Source organism: Carcharhinus amblyrhynchos, chromosome 33, assembly GCF_965287045.1.
Source record: "Carcharhinus amblyrhynchos chromosome 33, sCarAmb.v2.hapA, whole genome shotgun sequence".
In the NCBI taxonomy this organism is placed as follows: domain Eukaryota; kingdom Metazoa; phylum Chordata; class Chondrichthyes; order Carcharhiniformes; family Carcharhinidae; genus Carcharhinus; species Carcharhinus amblyrhynchos.
In genome coordinates, this window is record NC_137356.1 from 11819390 (window position 1) to 11838699 (window position 19310).

General features: G+C 43.3%; 1 protein-coding gene across 3 annotated transcripts in view; it reads right to left on the bottom strand.

The window, feature by feature from the left end:
- The window catches only part of rfx1a (regulatory factor X, 1a (influences HLA class II expression)), a 133060-nt gene extending 118771 nt beyond the window's left edge, over positions 1 to 14289 (bottom strand). For all 3 annotated transcript variants that reach the window (XM_080216721.1, XM_080216720.1, XM_080216719.1), the window contains exon 1: positions 14150 to 14289. The gene's annotated coding sequence lies outside the window, so the exon portion shown is untranslated. The remainder of the gene's footprint in view (positions 1 to 14149) is intronic.
- Positions 14290 to 19310: the final 5021 nt, after the last annotated feature.

Below are 19310 nucleotides of genomic sequence, written 5' to 3' on the forward strand. Positions count from 1 at the left end.
GTAAAAAGACCCGATTAGAGATGTCATCCTTACTTTTCCAGTTAATAAAAACTGTGTTCGGTGTCACACCACAGTTTGTTCTACTGAAGTCACTGGTAGTTTCACTATCCACAAGACTGCAAATCATTCTGATATGGGTTTTTTTTGCAACTTACTCCACCAATATCATCATTAAAACAAAGTACTACTGTGGTAAACAAAAATAGTTTTAATTTAAAGAACAAACAGAAATCATAATATGCTTTGCTAATCAGTGAAGAAAAGGCAAAATACTGCAAATGCTGGAATCTGAAACAAAAACAGAAAACAGAAAATGCTGGAAAATCTCAGCACGTCTGACAGCATCCGTGGGGAGAGAATAGACAAAGTTTTGAGTCTTGATGACTCTTTGTCAGAGTTGGGCGAAAGTAAGACATCTTGAATATTTGCTCTTGCTCAATAGTAGAATAGTATTCCATTAGACATATTTAATATTCCCCTCAGAGCCACATGCCAATAGGATGTTCACAAACCATTATCTCTGATAGTTCTTCCAGATATTCTATAAGCTTAGTGCTCATTCGCAATATTTCTTTCAAACTAGAAACGTAGAATTGCTGCTCATAGGACAGTGCAGTTGAGATCAAAGGCAAGGGTTTACTCTTGCATTAAGGATATGGCAGAATTCTTGTATCTTATCAGCAAAATAAACCCCTAATTACTGCCAAGAGAAGGACCAGGCTTTGGTTTTAGACCTTTCTTTCCACTCTTACCAATTTCATTTTAAACTTTTGTTCATCTTTGCTCAGGCCCAAGGTCTTTTTTGATACGATTCAATGCAGCAGCTTTCACATATGTCCTTAAGATTAATAAACTTTTATCCAATTTAGTATGTACTTTTTTGACTAATTATGGCCTTGCATTGATTGCCAAATAGCAGTATTGTAAATCAGATGCTGAGCACTGATGCGTTTGATCTTTGGGACTTACAGGTTTCAAGATTCTGTTCACAGCATTTAGTAGCTCAGCAATTAAAACATTTATGTGGTAGAACAGCCACAATTCACGTGGCACTCGCATGTATTTTTTTTTAGTACCTTTGTCTGGCACTAGGACAACAGATTATTATAATTCTGCTCTCTAACCATCAAAAATCCAATCAAATATGCAAGACATCAGCTTAATTATCATTTTACAAAAGTTTACTTTTTCCTGGGCATCTGAACATTGTAACTAGACTTATTGCAAGAGAAAATAAAAGTAACAAATTCATCACCATCTAAAACATTTTATGTGGGCTAAAGTGTGTGGGAATGCAAGTTTGAGTCCTTAGCCAAAACACAGAACGTACATCTCTTCACTTGTCACAAATGCTAACACTTCCAAAATGTTTTTCCTACATTAACTTTTTTTTTATAACCTAATTGTTTTTCTCATATCTGTCATCAGCAGCAACCAAATTCTAGAAAATTTCTGTCCCTCGATTGCCCTAGAGAACAATTATTTTTGGATTGTTTCACAGCTGAATTTATTTCCTCGGTGGGATTTTGATTAAGGTTCTTTTTTATTTGATGTGATTTATTTGTCACATGTATTGTTTCTTGCATGCTATTCAGACAAAGCATACCGTTCGTAGAGAAGGGAAGGACAGGGTGCAGAATGTAGTGTTACATCATAGCTAGGATGTAGAGAAAGATCAACTTAATGCGAGGTAGGTCCATTCAAAAGTCATACTGAGCTGTGATACAACCAGAAAGAATGTTTTCTATGGTACCTCTGTAAAAGTTGGTGACAGTCATAGCTGACTTTTCCTAGTCTTCTGAGAAAGTAGAGGCATTGTTGGGCTTTCTTAACTATAGTGTCAGCATTGAAGGACTAGGACAGGTTGTTGGTGATTTGGACACCTAAAAACTTAACTCTCTTGACTATTTCTACTTTGCCCCCATTGATGCAGACAGAGGCATCTCCTTCGCTTCTGGCAAATCTTACACAAATCAGGGATGCTGAACATTTACAGCAGTAGAAAAGGCCATTATTCCCACTTCCAACGTATTGGATTTCCAAAGGGAGAAAAAAAAGCACAATAATCATTGTCATTTGCATTTTAATTTTGCCCTCCCTTGCACAGGTTTTCATGTTGGCAAGAGGATTAGTGCAATGTGAGCTGGAGAAAATGCTTCAGAATAACTCTGCTTATAGGTGCTGTCAGACCTGCTGAGTTTTCCAGCAACGTCTGCTCTTGTTTCAGATTCCAGTATCTTGCTTATTTTAGTGCAACGTGTACTTGATATAGGATTCCTGGAAAACTTCATATTTACATCAAATTCTACGAATGAGTTACAGTTCATCATAAGATATAAATACATTATTTGTAGATGATCTATTCTTATTATTCACTGATTAGAGTAAACAATATTAAAATTCTACTTGCTGCACTGAAAGAAGTCAGTTAAAAATTACTTTAGTCAGTACGTAGTACTGAACCAATTTGGATTCTGGGTTAAGTTGAATTAGCTCTTTTTAGAACATCACTAAATTAGTTTTAATGTCAGCTGTCATTTAGTTGGTAGCAGTCTTGTCTCTGAGCTCAAGATTACAGGTCCAACTCTCACTTCAGGAGCTGAGCACAAAAATGAAGGCTGACATTCCTGAGCAGGAGTGAGGAAGTGCCACAAATGTGGAGATTATGAGACGTTAAACTGAGTCTTGTCTGCCCTCTTAATTGGGCATGAAAGATCCCTTGGCATTATTTTGAAAAAGCTATCCCAAATATTCTGGATAATATTGATTCCGTAATTAACATCACAAAAACAGATTATCTGTTCATTATTTTATTGCTGTGTCTGGTAGCTTGGCTGCTGCGTTTTCTACATAACAACAATGATTGCGTTTCATAAAATAAACAGTACTACACTGGCTGTAAAACGTTTTAAGGAGTCTGCTGGTTGTGAAAGGTACTAAAACTATATCTTTCAGTGGATGAGGAATAGAAAAGTTACCCAAGGTTTCCATTTATCATTGCTATGCTTCTACTAGAAAGTTGGTAAAATGTTAAGTGGCCAGTGTAGGTGTGATCAATGAGGTCAGATTGGACAGGATTGTATTTGAAGCTGATGCTCAAAGAAGCAGTAATAGAACCTTGCAACCTGTGCAATTCCGCAGGGCCCCTGACTGGATGCAGCAAAAGGACATCTGTGCAATTGTATTAATAGTGAGCATATCTGTCCATGAACATAAGTTTGTGGGTTTGGATTTAATATTATTGTAAGTAAAATGCAAGGGCTCCAAACTGAACCTTAGCACATGGTGCTTGCAGGCCAAATGTCACTCCTGGATGCTTCTTACCAAATAGTCTGCAAGCACTTGGGCTGGGAAATGTCAGCGAGAGGCCAAAAACGGGAATTGCGACCAGCATCCGACCGATTGCGATCCTCTTGGGCCTTTTTCTTAAAAAACGTAATCAGCCTTGTGCCAGGTAACAGCACTAGGCTGATTACAATATTCAGAAGCTGATCTGCATCTCTTTAGCGATCCCAAGATTCAATCATCGAGCTTGCTAATGCTTCTAAGTCCACTGTTAAGTGGAGGTTCACACCAGCGGGGACCGTGTAGGTCCCCATCAATGGTGACAAGGCATGATTGCCTTGATGATGAGACAGAAGCCACTCAGGCCCCTGAGAGGTCAGGGGCAGGGGAATGCCCCTTGAGCAGTGCCAACCTGGCACCCTGGCAGTACCCACTGAGAACTTTGAAACAGCCAGTCTGGCACACTGGGGGTGGGGCCCGAGGGAGAATGGGGCCAGAATAGGGGTTGGACAGAGGTAGGAGGGGATGGAGGTAGGGTCTGAATGAGGGGTGGGGGCTGGTGGTAGGGTCAGGGATCGCAGGCCAGGTCTGGCGGTATGCTGGAAGATCAGTGCATGTGTAGTGGCCCTCTCAGCAGGCTGATGCCAGCCTCTTGCACCCTCCCCCTTACCCAAACAGATGTAAATCCTCTGACAGCCTTTGTGATGCACAGAAAGCCGGAAATTCATTTAACTAAGTTCGCCCAAAAATAGGGTGGGAAAAATTCCCATATTCCTGTCCATTAGGCATTTTGTCTTATTTGGGAAAATCACGCCCTTGATATCTAAGCTTACATATCAAGAACAGCCAAATGGGTAAGATACCAAAGGAGAATCAGGACCTCCGTATTTATATTTCAACGCGGTTAATGTCTTTACGGGAGAAGGCAAGAAAAATTAATAGCAAAATAATCATCGTAAATTTTTCCTACTAATGTAACTTTTCCAAATACCCTAAAAGGTTATCCCAGAGTTGTAGGTGGAATATAATTAATTTATTTGAGAAAATAAATCAGATAGCTGCTTTAAAATAATATATGCAGTGCAGAAGAATGGCATTGCTGAATGGATGAGTGGTTTGTTTCCACTTTGAAACATTTGACAATTATATGAACTTATCCTCACCATGTGGTATTTACTATAAAGCACTGTCATGGTAATCATCCCACCGGGAAATGCACTATTACAGAATTCACTGTCTGTTTGGAAAGTACTAGTCAAAAATGCAATGTAGCAGATGTGAGGAGAAGACAGCAAGGTTTAGGCCACAGTAAAATATTGTATAGTTCAATCATGTATAGTTCACTGATCTGGTCAAATATTTCAGCAAGTTAGTGGCACTGACTGAGTTTTGGAAACTGGAAAGCAGTTTAGGAATAGCTTTATGCCATCACACCAGTTTCTGTGTTTGAATGACAACTGACTCAATTAATAAAATCCGGAATATCAACCTATCCTCAGTAATGGTGAGCATAAAACTATCAATACATCAGATTCACTAACATCTTCTAAGGAAGGAAATCTGCCATCCTTACCTAGTGTGGTCTACATGTGACCCTAGAGCCTCAACAGCAATGTGGTTGACTCTCAACGGCCCAACAAGACACACAGTTCAAAGAAATTAGGAATGGGCAACAAATGCTGGCTTTGCCAGCTAAGCCCACTTCTTATGAAATAATAAATTAAATGCTTCATGGGCAGCAAAAATATTTTAAAATTCTTAAATTGATGCTTTATGTATTAAATTGCTTTATTTTCCAACTTGCTTTATTTTTTTTTAAACTTGCTTTATTTTCCTAGCTTAAAAATATCTAAAGTTAGCAATAAAAGGGAGTGAACAAACAAGAAAGTAATAAGAGTGCACAGTTCTGGGAACTGATCAAAAGTAGATTGTAATGAACCATGAAATGTTGTGTTACAATCATTGCTGCAGTCTTCCAATGTTGCCCTTTGGGAGAAAGCTACTGGGAGCCATGTTATGTTGATAATTAAACATTATTAGTTGATCCCTGTGTCGACCCGTGTTTTTCTCTCATGATCTGTTTTGTTGTCACCTCACAACTTCCTATTTATCCTTCACTTACATACAAGCTGTACAGCCATCACATTTACTCTTTTCTCGTTTCGCTCATTCTTTTTCTATCACTTTTTACCACTTTGCGCACTTTTCACTTTTTCTTTCACATTTAAATATGTGCATTAACTTGTTCATTGCATTTTACCTTTTAAAGGTGAGAACATACAGGAAAAATAAGTGCCAAAACAAACTAGGTAGGAGTTGGGATTGAAGCCAGCAAGGGGAGGCTGCCAGGAGAAACCGCAACACACATATGGAGAAAAATGGGCATAGTTGGGTGTGTAGAAAGTTTCTGACACAGCTTGTTTGCAGTTGACGGTTAGGAGTGTGCTATCTGCAACTCAGTCAGGTGCACAGCAGACTGTTCCTGCGAATTAGCAGTGACAATTTTAATACTGTGCTCAGTCAATTGGCTAACTTTCAAATGATGAGCCTGCCTCTTTTGAGTTTTAATTTTCTAACCACAGTTGGCAACACCTGCCAGTTAGCTCAGTTGAGTAATGCGATGCTTAATAATGCCAACAGTGTAGGTTCAGTCCTGAGTGTCTATAGCTGATTATTGAGATTGGACTACATACTATTCAAATGTTGTGCCAGATGTGTGTTGGGAGGGGTCACAGAATCATTTAAGCACAGAAGGAGGCCATTTGTCCCATCAACTGCAGTATCAGCTATTTGGAACTATTTTGTCTACCTTATCTAAATTGGTTATAATCTTGTATCCTTGATCAGATCCCTCCTCAATCTCCTTTGCTCCAAGGATAATGTTTTGCAATAGCTAAAATTCTCCATTCCTGGAACTATTCCGTTAAATCTCTTTTGCAACCGCTCAGGGGCCTCATAATCTTCCTGAAGAGTGGCGATCTGTAGTGCATGCAATACTATGCTCAGATCAGACTGACCAGCTATCCATCGGTAGGACGAGGAAGACAGATGGGCATGGGCAGGACGAGGAGGAACAGATGGGTGTCAGTAGGACAAGGAGGGACTGATTGGCATGGGTAGGACAAGAGTGCATGGTGGGCACGGAGGTGGTGGGGGAGTGCAATGGTCATGGAAACACAGGTGTGCATGGTAGGATGCGGGCCAATGAGAGTGGGTAGAATAGGAAGGGGAAGATGGGCACGGGTAGGACAGGGGCAGATGGGCTTAGATAGGATGGGGGCGAGGTCACCAAACAGACATTATTAGGACATAGGGAGGATGGGGGGGTGGTTCCCATTATGTATCAGTAGGGCAACAGGAGTTGCAGGTGTACAGCCAGACAGAAATGGCTCGTCTTTTTTTTTAATCATGCTCCTTATACTGACAGATATGGCTTTTGGGGCCTGCCTCTTTGCTGTGCCTCATTATAACATGGCTTAGAAATGTGTGGGGAGCCAAGATTAGCAACTCTTAATGAGAATGCTAAATAAAGAGAGGCATGCCACAGCTGATTGTTTTGAAATTATAATTTATATATCTGGTATGAAGCATGGACCTGGGAAACACAAACTGGAACACTTTGCGGAGGTATAGGCATGTAGCTGATATGAAACAAAGTGAGCACAAGGTTCAGAATGGAGGATTAAAACAAGGGAGAATACTGGTTCCATTTTCTCCCCCCAGTTACTTGATTGGTTCATTGTATCACATAGTTAAAATGTACCGTCGCTAGATTTGATTGGTCATTTATGCCACTAACCAACCAGTAGCACGGCCAGCTCACAGCAGTATTAGACAGAGAATATCTTGGCTCAGCATTCTGAATTTGCCATGACATATCTATTTTCATCAATAGTGATATAATTTCCATCCCAGATGTGTGGTGTAAATATAGAATGACTGCTGAGAGAAGGCTCATAACTGTTTTGCACAGCCCTTTCACACTGGTACACTAAAGTACTTTCAAATACACTGAAGATCATCAGAGGAAGATACCTTAATAAAAACTACAATGCTCATTTACAGGCAATGACAAATGTAATATTTTACTGAAAACATTTCCTGAGACATAAATTCTTATCCTTACTATGCATTGACTTGGAGAGTCATTTGCAGTTTAATGTTTTAAATACACCATTCAATTTACTGACTCAATGCTTTGGCCTGGGACGCAAACACACGTCACCCTTGCAGAGAACACATTATTGTGCATCTTTCCATTCATCGACTCAGCATAAAGAAAATGACAGTAAGCACTCTGAATTTCTCACTATCAAGATCAAACTGTAAGTTTGTAGGTATACACAGTACATGTAAGTCTTCTTACCTGCGGTGGCAGTCAGCTCCTGCATTTGTGAATTAATGCAATTTGTTTATTCTGGTCTGATCATAAGAGATTCTAACTTCACCAACCCTTAGAGGGAGCATAAAAAGGTTCACTAAACTGATTCTGGAATGACAGAGTAATCCTATGAAGAGACTGAGTAAACTGGACCTCTTCCTGCATTTAAGAAGAATGAGAGGTGATCTCATTGAAATATAAACTTCTTTAAGGGGTTTACCAGAGCAGATACTGGAGACATGTTTTCCCGAGCTGCGGACTCAAACTAGAAGTCAGAATCTCAGAACAAGGGGTTGGTCTGGGATGAGAAAGATTGTGAAACTTCAAGTCATCTTCCCCAAAAACCTGTGTCATTGAATATATTCAAGAAGGATTATTAGATGTTTTTTGGGCACTAATGGAATTAAGGCAAATGGGGAATAGTGTAAGAAGGTCTAATCAGTGAATTATAAAAGCTTAGCAAGGCTTCCTTTCTGACACACTGATTCATAGTGAAAATGTGGTGTTTTGAAGAAACCCTCCCCTACACCTGATCGGACCCTCCCATATTCAATTCTGGCTCACATATATGTACGTTACCTTAACTAAAATACTGTTGATCTGCAAACTTGTACAAAACCTGTGAACCCATTACTGATGTAATTGTGAGCTTTCAAATTCTGGAGGTATAGATACTTGGTCGGTTTCACTGGGGTGTGGGCTTTATCTGGGGTAATAGAATCCCTACAGTACAGTAGGGGGCCATTCAGTCCATCAAATCTGCACCGACCACAATCCTACCCAGGCCATATTCCCTTAACCCCACATACTTAACCTGCTAATTCCCCTCATATGAGGGTCAATTTAGCACAGCCAGTCAACTTAACCCGCACATCTTTAGACTGTGGGAGAAAACCAGCGCACCTGGAAAAAAACGCATGCAGACACAGAGAGAATTTGCAAATCTGAGGCCGGAATTGAACCCGGGTCCCTAGTGCTGTGAGGAAGCAGTGTTAATTACTGTGTTTGATTGGGGTGGTGGAAAGTTTGGCACAGTTGTTAACACTGCTGCCTAACAGTGCCAGGGACCTGGGTTCAATTCCAGCAACAGATGGCCATCTGTGTGAAGTTTGCACTTTCTCTCTGTGTCTACGTGGGTTTCCTCCAGGTGCTCCAATTTCCTTCCAAAGATGTGCAGGTCAGGTGGATTGGCCATGCTAAATTACCCTTAGTTTCCAAAGGTTAGGTGGATTAACCATGTTAAATGCACATAGCAGAGGCTGGGGCCTGGGTGGGATGTTGGTGCAGACTCAATGGCCTCTTCCTGCATTGTAGGGATTATGATCTTATTGAGTAGTGATGCAGGTTGGAGGGGCTGAATAGCCTAATTCTGCTTCTTAATAAAGCTGATCATAATGGTGCACTAGCTGCACCAAAAGGAAGACTTGCATTTATATAGTGCTTTCCATCATTACCAGACACCTCAAAGTGCTTCAAAGGCAACTATGTAGTTTCTGATGTGTAATCACTGTTGTAAAGTAGAAATCGTGGCAGCCGAGATGCACACAGCAAACTCCCACAAACAGCAATATAATGATGAGCAGATAATCTGCTTTTTGTGATGCTGATTGAGAAATAAATATTGGCCAGGGCACAGGATATAACTCCCCTGCTGGTCTTCAAAAATAGTCCCACAGAATCATTTACATTCAAGCAGATGCAGCCTCATCTAAAAAGACTGCACCACTGACAGTAGGTAAACTTTGATTTATTTTACATGCAAGCCCTGAGGTGGGGCTGGAACCTCGTAATTCAGAGGTAAGAATGGTAACAACTGAGCCATGGGTGACAGGGTGTTTCAGGATAGATCAACTGTGACTTTATTTGTTCTATTTATTCTTTTGTGGGATGTGGTAAGCATCACTGGCAAGGCCAAGATTTGTTGCCCATCCCCAGTTGCCTAGAATTGAGTGGCTCGCTAGAGCAATTTCAAAGGGCAGTTAAGATTCAACCACACTACTGTGGGTTTGGAGTCACGTGCAAGCTGGACTTGGAGAGGACAGTAGGTTCCTTGCCCTAAAGGACATCAGTGAAGCAGATGGGGGTCTTTTGATAATGGATGATAGTTTTGTGGGCCAGTTTACCTTTCAGTTCCAGGTTTATTAACTGACTCAAACAGCTTCTTCACTGCTGCCATCGAACTTTTTATCCTACCGTATATTAAGCTGGTTTTTCGCCATGCCCGGTGACTGCAACACTGTATTTTGCACCCTTGCCTTTTCTTCTCCCCTACGTACTCTATGAACAGTATGTTTTGTCTGAATAGTGTGCAAGAAATAATATTTTTCCACTGTATCCCAATACATAAGACAATAACTCAAATCAAATCAAATGAATTTAAATTCCTATCAGCTGCCCTGGTAGGATTTGAACACATGCTCCCAGGGCATTATGGAAGGGTGATGTGGGCTGAATGGCTGACCTCTGCTTCTGTGAAGCTGATCATAGCTCAACGGGTTGAATGGCCTCCTGCACTGTAGGGATTCTATAAGGGCAACACGGTGGTGCAGTTGTTAGTACTGTTGCCTCACAGCACCAGGAACCTAGGTTCAATTCCGACCCTGAGTGACTTTCTGTGTGCACCATGGCCAATCAACCTATGTGTACTTCTTTAGAGTGTGGGAGGGAAGCAGGGCACCTGCAGGAAACCCAGGCAGACATGGGGAGAACATGCAAATTCCACACAGTTACCCAAGGCTGGAATTGAACCTGGGTCCCTGGTGCTGTGAGGCAACAGTGCTAACCAGTGTGCTATCATACCACCCACAGCTGTCTTGATGAGATTTGAACCCAGGGAGTTTAAAATAGTCTATGGAGTTTAGAAGGATGAGGGGGGATCTCACTGAATCTTACAGAATACTGAAAGGCTTTGATAGAGTTGGGAAAATGTCACCATTAATAGGAGAGACTAGGATCTGAGGTTACAGCCTCAGAATAAAAGGTCAACCTTTAGAACTGAGATGAGGAGGAGTTTCTTCAGCTAGAGAGTGGTGAATCTATGGAATTCATTGCCACAGAAAACTGGAGGCCAGGTCATTGAGTACATTTATAAAAACACAGTAAGAAGTCTCACAACACCAGGTTAAAGTCCAACAGATTTATTTGGAATCGCGAGCTTTCGGAGCACTGCTCCTTCATTTCACCTGGCAAAGCAGCAGCTTTTTGAAAGCTCAAGATTCCAAATAAACTTGTTGGATGTTAACCTGGTGGTGTGAGACTTCTTACTGTGCCCACCCCAGTCCAACCCCAGCATCTCCACATCATAGCAGTTAAGACATAGATAGGTTCTTGAATGGTACAGGGACCAAAGGTTATGGGGAAAACGGCAGGAGAGAATGGGGTTGTGAAACTCAACAGCCACAGTTAAGTGGCAGGGCAGGCTCAATGGGCTGAATAGCCTAACTCTGCTCCTATATCTTATGCGCCCAGGGTATTATTGTGGAAGGGTTCTATGGGCTGAGTGGCCTACCCCTGCTTCTCTTACGTGGAGCTGATCATTGCTGAATGGGCTGAATTGCCTCCTTCTACACTGTAGGGATTCTCATCACAGAAAACCTACAGTGCAGAAGGAGGCCATTTGGCCCATCGAGTCTGCACCAACCACAATCCCACCCCGGCCTACCCCCATATCCCTACATATTTACCTGCTAATCCCTCTGACCTACGCATCTCATGATTTTAGGAGACTTTTTTTTGGCATGGTCAATCAATCTAACCCAAACATATTTAGAATGTGGGAGGAAACTGGAGCACCTGGAGGAAAGGAAGAGGCTGGCTAGGGTGAACGTTGGTCCTTTAGAGGATGAGAAAGGGGACCTAGTGGTAGGGGATGGGGATATGGCTAAGGTATTGAATAACTTTTTTGTTTCTGTCTTCACGGAGGAGGACGTGAATAATTTGCCGGGTGTTAGCAATGGAAAGGTGGTAGGACTGGAGGGTCTTAATGACATTACTGTTACTAGAGAGGCGGTGCTCGACAGACTGGAGGGGCTGATTGTGGACAAGTCCCCAGGACCAGATGGAATGCATCCGAGGGTTCTGAAAGAAATGGCGGAGGTGATAGTGGATGCCTTGGTGGTTATTTTCCAGACGTCGCTGGATTCCGGGGAAGTGCCGGATGATTGGAAAACGGCTAATGTTACGCCGTTGTTTAAGAAGGGTGCCAGGCAAAAGGCGGGGAATTATAGGCCGGTTAGTTTAACGTCTGTGGTAGGTAAAATGTTAGAATCTGTCATTAAGGAGGAAATTGCAAGGCATCTTGAAGGGAATTGCTTGATAGAGCAGACGCAGCACGGTTTCATTAAAGGGAAGTCGTGTCTGACAAATTTACTGGAGTTCTATGAGGATGTGTCTAGGGCGGTGGATAGAGGACAGCCGGTGGATGTGGTCTTTCTAGATTTTCAGAAAGCGTTTGACAAAGTACCTCACAAGAGGTTATTGCAGAAGGTCGAGGGACATGGAGTTGGGGGTAGGGTGTTAGCGTGAATAGAGGATTGGTTGTCAAATAGGAGGCAGAGAGTGGGGGTCAACGGGTGCTATTCGGATTGGCGGATGGTGACTAGTGGAGTGCCCCAGGGGTCGGTGCTGGGGCCTCAGCTTTTTACCATTTATATAGATGATCTGGAGGAGGGAACCGAGTGTAGGGTGTCGAAATTTGCGGATGACACCAAGATTGGGGGAACGGCAAATTGTGCGGAGGGTGGGGAGAGTCTGCAGAAGGATCTAGATAGGCTGGGCGAATGGGCCAGGAAATGGCAAATGGAATTTAATGTTGGCAAGTGTGAGGTGGTCCACTTTGGTAGGAATAATGGTAGGAAGGACTATTACTTACGGGGCGAAAAACTGCAGCAGGCGGCGATGCAGAGGGACCTCGTGGTCCTTGTGCATGAGTCACAAAAACCCAGCTTGCAGGTGCAGCAGGTGGTCAGGACGCGAATGGGATGCTGGCCTTCATAGCGAGGGGGATTGAATATAAAAGTAGGGAGGTCTTGCTGCAGCTGTATAGGGCATTGGTGAGGCTGCAGCTGGAGTACTGTGTGCAGTTTTGGGCGCCGCACCTGCGCAAAGATATTTTGGCCTTGGAGGGAGTGCAGAGGAGGTTTACTAGGCTGATACCGGAGTTGAGGAGGTTGAGCTATGAGGAGAGGCTGAATAAACTAGGCTGGTACTCGTTAGAGTTTAGAAGAATGAGGGGAGATCTCATTGAGACGTATAAGATGATGAATGGGATGGATAGGATAGAGGTGGAGAGACTCTTCCCGCTCAAAAGACAGTAGGACTATGGGGCACAGCCTCAAGATAAAGGGGGGGCGGTTTAGAACGGAGTTGAGGAGGAACTCCTTCACTCAAAGGGTGGTGAATCTCTGGAATTCTCTGCCCGTTGAAGTGGTGGAGGCTGCCTCGCTAAATATTTTTAAGACGCGGGTTGATGGGTTTTTGATAAGAGAGGGGATTAAGGGTTATGGGGATTAAGGGTTATGGGGAGAGGGCGGGAAGGTGGAACTGAGCAGCGACAGATCAGCCATGATCTTATTGAATGGCGGGGCAGGCTCGAAGGGCTAGATGGCCTACTCCTGCTCCCAGTTCTTATGTTCTTATGTAAACCCACACAGACACAGGGAAAATGTGCAAACTCCACACAGACAGTGACCCAAGCCGGGAATTGAACCCTGGAGCTGTGAAGCAGCAATACTAACCACTGTGTTGCCCATATTCTGTTCTACCGTGCGACACCAGCTCCAAAGGTAAAAGCAAAGTCCAAACCCGGAAGTCGAAACCACACCCCCCTCCTGTGACGTCGCAGCATTCGAAGCCCAGCCTCGTGCCCAACCGCTTCCCGCGCCGATAGGCTCAGCCCCACCTTCATCGGCAGGTGGACGCCTTCCCATTGGCTCCGACTGCCGTCATTCAACCACAGTCCCCACCCCCTTCTCCTCCGCCCCTCCCCCACACACACGGCGGGGGGGAGCGGTGCTCTCTTCCTCTCCCCATCCAACTGCTAGTTTTTTTTTAACAACAACCTCATTTTTTTTTCACGTGAACGAAATCCACGCCAAAAAAATATAATTTTTCGACTCAACATCCTAGCCATTAACAGCATGTTTCACCTCAAAATGTTTTTTTTTGACGGCTACTTCTGATAAAAATCGATCACAACAGAAACAATTTTTATACAAAAAAGTTCAATTTACTTCATAACTATGACAGAGAAAGAAGAAAGCCTCGTCTAGTTTCCCCTAGTTAGAGTGATCTTTGGACTCTAACAACCGCCATTTTGTGCCTGAAGAATCTTTTTGGCATCGTCATATTAATTTTTTTTATCTTTTAATCTCTTTGGCTGAGCATTTTGGCCCGTATTTTATCGTCTCCTGTCAGGAAAAAGTGTTTTTGTTTATCGCACCAAGTTTTTTGGACGAGCAGAGAAGAGAGAAAAAAAAGAATCACCTTTGTGGCGTAAGTTGTTGTTTGACGGGGTAACAGTCGCCAGGACTACGGTGGCTATGGCGCTCGTCCTCAAGGCAACAGTTGCTAGCCTCCGGAATCAACCCAGGCAACGCCACGCCGGAAGTCCCGCCCACCTCTCCGGCGCTGACTGGCTGGTCCCTCCGACGGCCTGGTCCGTCACCTTCCCGTCGGTTGGTGAGTTGCCTGTCGCTCAACTCCTTCTCCCATTCCGATTGGTCAAGCCGCACGTCAATCAAGACGGTCCCCTTCCGCGTGATAGTGACGACGACGGTGGGGCGTGTAGAAGGGGGGCAGCGCCGTTACTGCGCATGCGCTCGTCGTGACAGCCAGTGAAGCATCATAGGAGGTGTAGTTCCTTGGGTGGACCACTTGTACCCCACAGTAAAGTTAACAATGGAGCATCTTGTGAATGAATCATTGTCTGCTAAGGGCTGGAATAGCTTCTAGTTACCATGTTTTTGATTATATTGATTATTGTCACGTGTATTGAGATGCAGTGAAAAGTATTGTTTCTTGCAAGCTATATAGACAAAACATACATTCATAGGGGGAAAGGAAAGGTGTAGAACGTAGTGTTGTAGTTTGATTTGTTTTATTATTGTCACACATTGGGATACAGTGAAAATGATTGTTTCGTATGCAAAAAAACATTGTACACGGTTTATTTATTAGTGTCACAAGTAGGCTTACGTTAACACCACAATGAAGTTACTGTGAAACTTCCCCATACTCTATGCTCCAACACCTGTTTCCTGTTTGGGTACACTGAGGGGGAATTTAGTATGACCAATGCACTTAACCAGCATGTCTTTCGGACTGTGGTAGGAAACTGGAGCACCCAGAGGAAGTCCATGCAGTCATGGGGAGGTTGTGCAGGGAGCAAGGAAAGAAGAGAGTGCAGAATATAATAGTGCTGCAGCTACAGGCAGGATGAAGAGAAAGATAAGCTTAATGTATGATAGGACCATTCAAAAACCTGATGGCAGCAGGAAAGAAGGTGTTCTTGAGTTGGTTGATATGTAATTGCAGACTCTTGTATCTTTTTTCCGATGGAAGAAGGCAGAAGAGAGTTTGTCCAGGGCGTGTGGGGTCCTTTATTATGCTGGCTGCTTTTCTGAGGCAGTGGGAAGTGTAGATAGAGTCAATGGATGGGAGGCTGGTTTGTGTGATGGACTGGGCTACATTCACAACCCTTTGTAGTTTCTTGCAGTCTAGGTGAGAGCAGGAACCGTACCAAGCTGTGATATATCTGGACAGGATGCTTTCTATGGCGCATCTATCTGTAAAGATTGGTGAGAGTTGTAGTGGACATGCTGAATTTCCTTAGCCTCCTGAGAAAGTAGAGACGTTGGTGGGCTTTCTTATGTCATCAGAGATTAATGTTGCTTTTCTACCAAAGAAGGACAAAATAATATTGACAGCATTATAATTGCTGTTATTAAGTTCACCATATAGACATTTCAGCTTTAGTTGGGTATGCACCACAGATATTTGTCTGGATGGTACTATCCAAGACAGGCATGATCTGCTGAGATGGCCGTCCTGAAAAACCTTTAAATGGAAATCTGAAGATGAACTTGAAGATTTCAAGTGATGGGTCCGTGACTATTTCCTTTGGCATCTTGTTGCATTGTGAAATCGTTCTGGGGGGGTGCATGGAGACTGTGTCATTGTGATACAATGTCTTGCAAATGGCTTTTGTGGATGGCTACCTGGTGTTTTGTCACTGCCAGAAGGCACCAGATACTTGTTTCTGTCAATTCTTGTCACTCATAAGAACATAAGAAATAGGAGCAGGAAGTAGGCCATATAGCCCTTCGAGCCTCCGCCATTCAATAAGATCATGGCTGACCTGAAGTGGATCAGTTCCACTTTCCAGTTTTCTCCCCATAACCCTTAATTCCCTTGTCTGTCAAAAACCTATCTACGCGTGACTTAAATATATTTAATGAGGTAGCCTCCACCACTTCAATGGGCAGAGAATTCCAGAGATTCACCACCCTTTGAGTGAAGAACTTCCTCCTCAACTCCGATCTAAACTGCACCCCCCCCCCCCCCAATCTCGAGGCTGCGCCCTCTAGTCCTGCTATCCTTTCTAAGCGGGAAGAATCTCTCTACCTCTACCCTATCCATCCCCTTCATTATCTTATATGTCTCTATACGATCCCCCCTCATCCTTCTAAACTCCAACGAGTACAGACCCAGCCTATTTAGTCTCTCTTCATAGTCCAACCCCGGTATCAGCCTAGTGAACCTCCTCTGCACTCTCTCCAAGGCCAAAATATCCTTGTGCAAGTGCAGTGACCAAAACTGCACACAGTACTCCAGCTGCGGCCTCACCAGCACCCTGCACAGTTGTAGCAAGACCTCCCTGCTTTTATATTCTACCCCCCTCGCTATAAAGGCCAGCATACCATTCACCTTCTTGATCACCTGCAGACACTCCATTCCATACTTCACAAGAACATTGGCAGCCTATTTTCCTTCCTCCTTCGCTGTAGTGTTTTCCACTTCAAACCTTTGATCAAGGACATGTCACTGGTGTATTACCCATTTATATAGCATTGTGTAGCATAGTTTTGGATTGCTTTATATCTTGTATCTCTTGCCATATAAGGATTCCAAGCACAACTTGCGTACTCTAGGTTTAGATAAACAAATGTTTGGTAACCTCAAGTTTTCCAGAGAGTAGAGAATTTATCTAGATTTACAAAAGACCTTCAGTAAGGTGCCCCATAATATACCTATGAATAAGCCTCAGAATTTGGAGTCAGGAGAGAAGTGGCAGGAAGTTGGGGCAGCATGGTAGCACAGTAGTTAGTACTGCTGCTTCACAGCTCCAGGGTCCTGGAATCAATTCCCGGCTCAGGTCACTGTCTGTGTGGAGGTTGCACATTCTCCTTGTGTCTGCGTGAGTTTCCTCTGGGTACTCTGGTTTCCTCCCACAGTCTAAAGATGTGTGGGTTAGGTTGATTGGCCATGCAAAGAAATTGCCCCTTAGTGTCCAGGGATGTGTAGGTTAGAGGGATTAGTGTGTACAATATGTAGGGATATGGGGGTAGGGCCTGGGTGGGATTGTGTTTGGTGCAGACTCGATGGGCCGAAGGGCCTCTTCACTGTAGGGTTCTATGATTCTCCTATGATTCTATGAAACTAGCTTAGGAGTTAAAACAAAAGGGCTGACATGGACAAGTTGGGCCGAAGGACTTGTTTCCATGCTGTAAACCTCTGTCTCTATGATTCTATAATGCATTGCCCTCAAGGGAGAAAACAGAATTGGAGTCAAAGATAGCTATTCAGTGGGAGAATGTGGAAAGAGATGTTTCATAAGGATCAGTGCTGGGACCACTGCTGTTCACAATTTACATCAATGATCTGGACTTTGGAATCAAAAACACAATTTTTAAAGTTGCGGATGACATCAAATTTTAATGGGATGCGGTGACTATCATAGGCAAGGCCAGCATTTCCTAATTGTCCCTGAACTGAGTGGCTTGCTAGGTCAGTTCAGAGGGCAGCTAAGAGTCAACCACATCACTGTAGATCTGGAGTCACGCAGAGGCCAGGCCAGTTAAGGATGGCAGATTTCCTTCCCTGAAGGGAATTAGTGAACCAGATGGATTTTTACAGAAATCAATGATTGCTTCATGGTCACCAGTGCTAACTCCCAGTCCCAGATTTATTAATTCATTGAATCAGCTGCCCTCGCGGGATTTGAACCCATTTCCTCAGAGCATTAGCCCATGCCTCTGAATTACTAGTCCAATGACATTAACGCTACAGCACCATCTCCCCAATAATCAATACTGAGGAGGACAAATTAAAGGATGGTGTTAATAAATTTTCAGACTGGGAAAGTAATTGGCAAATTAAATTCAACACAAATAAGTGTTTGGTTGTACATTCCGTATCTGCGTGGGTTTCCTCTGGGTGCTCCGATTTCCACCCACACTCCAAAGATGTGCAGGTTAGGTGAATTGGTCATGCTAAATTCTCCTTCAGAGTGCCCGAACAGGAGTGTAGCAATTAGGTGATTTTCACAGTAACTTCATTGCAATGTTAATGTAAGCTTACTTGTGACACTAATAAATAAACTTTAAAAAATGTGGTGCCCAGAATTGGACACAATAATTCAGTTAGGGCTGAGCCTGAGCTTTATAAATATACACCATATCGTCCTTACTTTTGTACTCTATGGCTTTATTTAAAAAGCTGGGATCCTCTATCCTTTTCACCACCCTCTCAACTTGTCTTGCCACGTTCAGCAATTGATGAATATATGTATCCTCGGACTCTTTGTTATGACACCCCTGACCAAAATGTATCATTTCGTGCTTCTAAGTATCTTGCTGACTAATTAGGGTTTTCTATGGTGTGCATTTACAGAAAGAGGGGCATGCCATATTTTAAAATACAGGTATACATGACATTGCAGCAATTATGTAGGAAGAAGATTGCAGGAAAAATTGAAGGGATCTTCCCTTATTCTAGCTGAAAAATTACAGGCTATCGTGGATACAAATTGGTACTGTTGCTACATTTGATTGCCACAGGGATTTGGAAACTCTGTTCCCTCTGTAGATTAAAGCAATTTTCTTCTTCCCCCTTACATTCAATTTTAGAATCTCTACAGTGCAGAAGGAGGCCATTTGGCCTATCGAGTTTCCACCGACTCTTAGAGCATCTTACCCAGGCTCATCCTCACCTATCCCCATAACCTTGCACGTTACCATAGCTAATCTGCTAACCTGCAAATCTTTGGACACTAAGGGGTAATTTAGCATGGCCAATCCACCTAACCTCTGCATCTTTGGACATGGTAGCATTTGTTCTTTTTGCTGCCAGTTGTTTATGCTGCATTTCCCTCCTCTGCTTGCATATTTCATGCTCACTTTTTTGAACAATTTCCCTCCAGCAGTTCATAGAGTGCAGAAGAGGCCATTCAGCCCATCAAGTCTGCACCGATAACAATCCCACCCAGGCCCTACCCCCGTAACCCCACATACCTGCCTCGCTAATCCCTCTTACTTACACATCCTGGGACATTAAGGGGCAATCAACCTAACCCGCACATCTTTGGACTGTGGGAGGAAATCTGAGCAACTGGAGGAAACCCATGCAGCATGGGGAGAATGTGCAA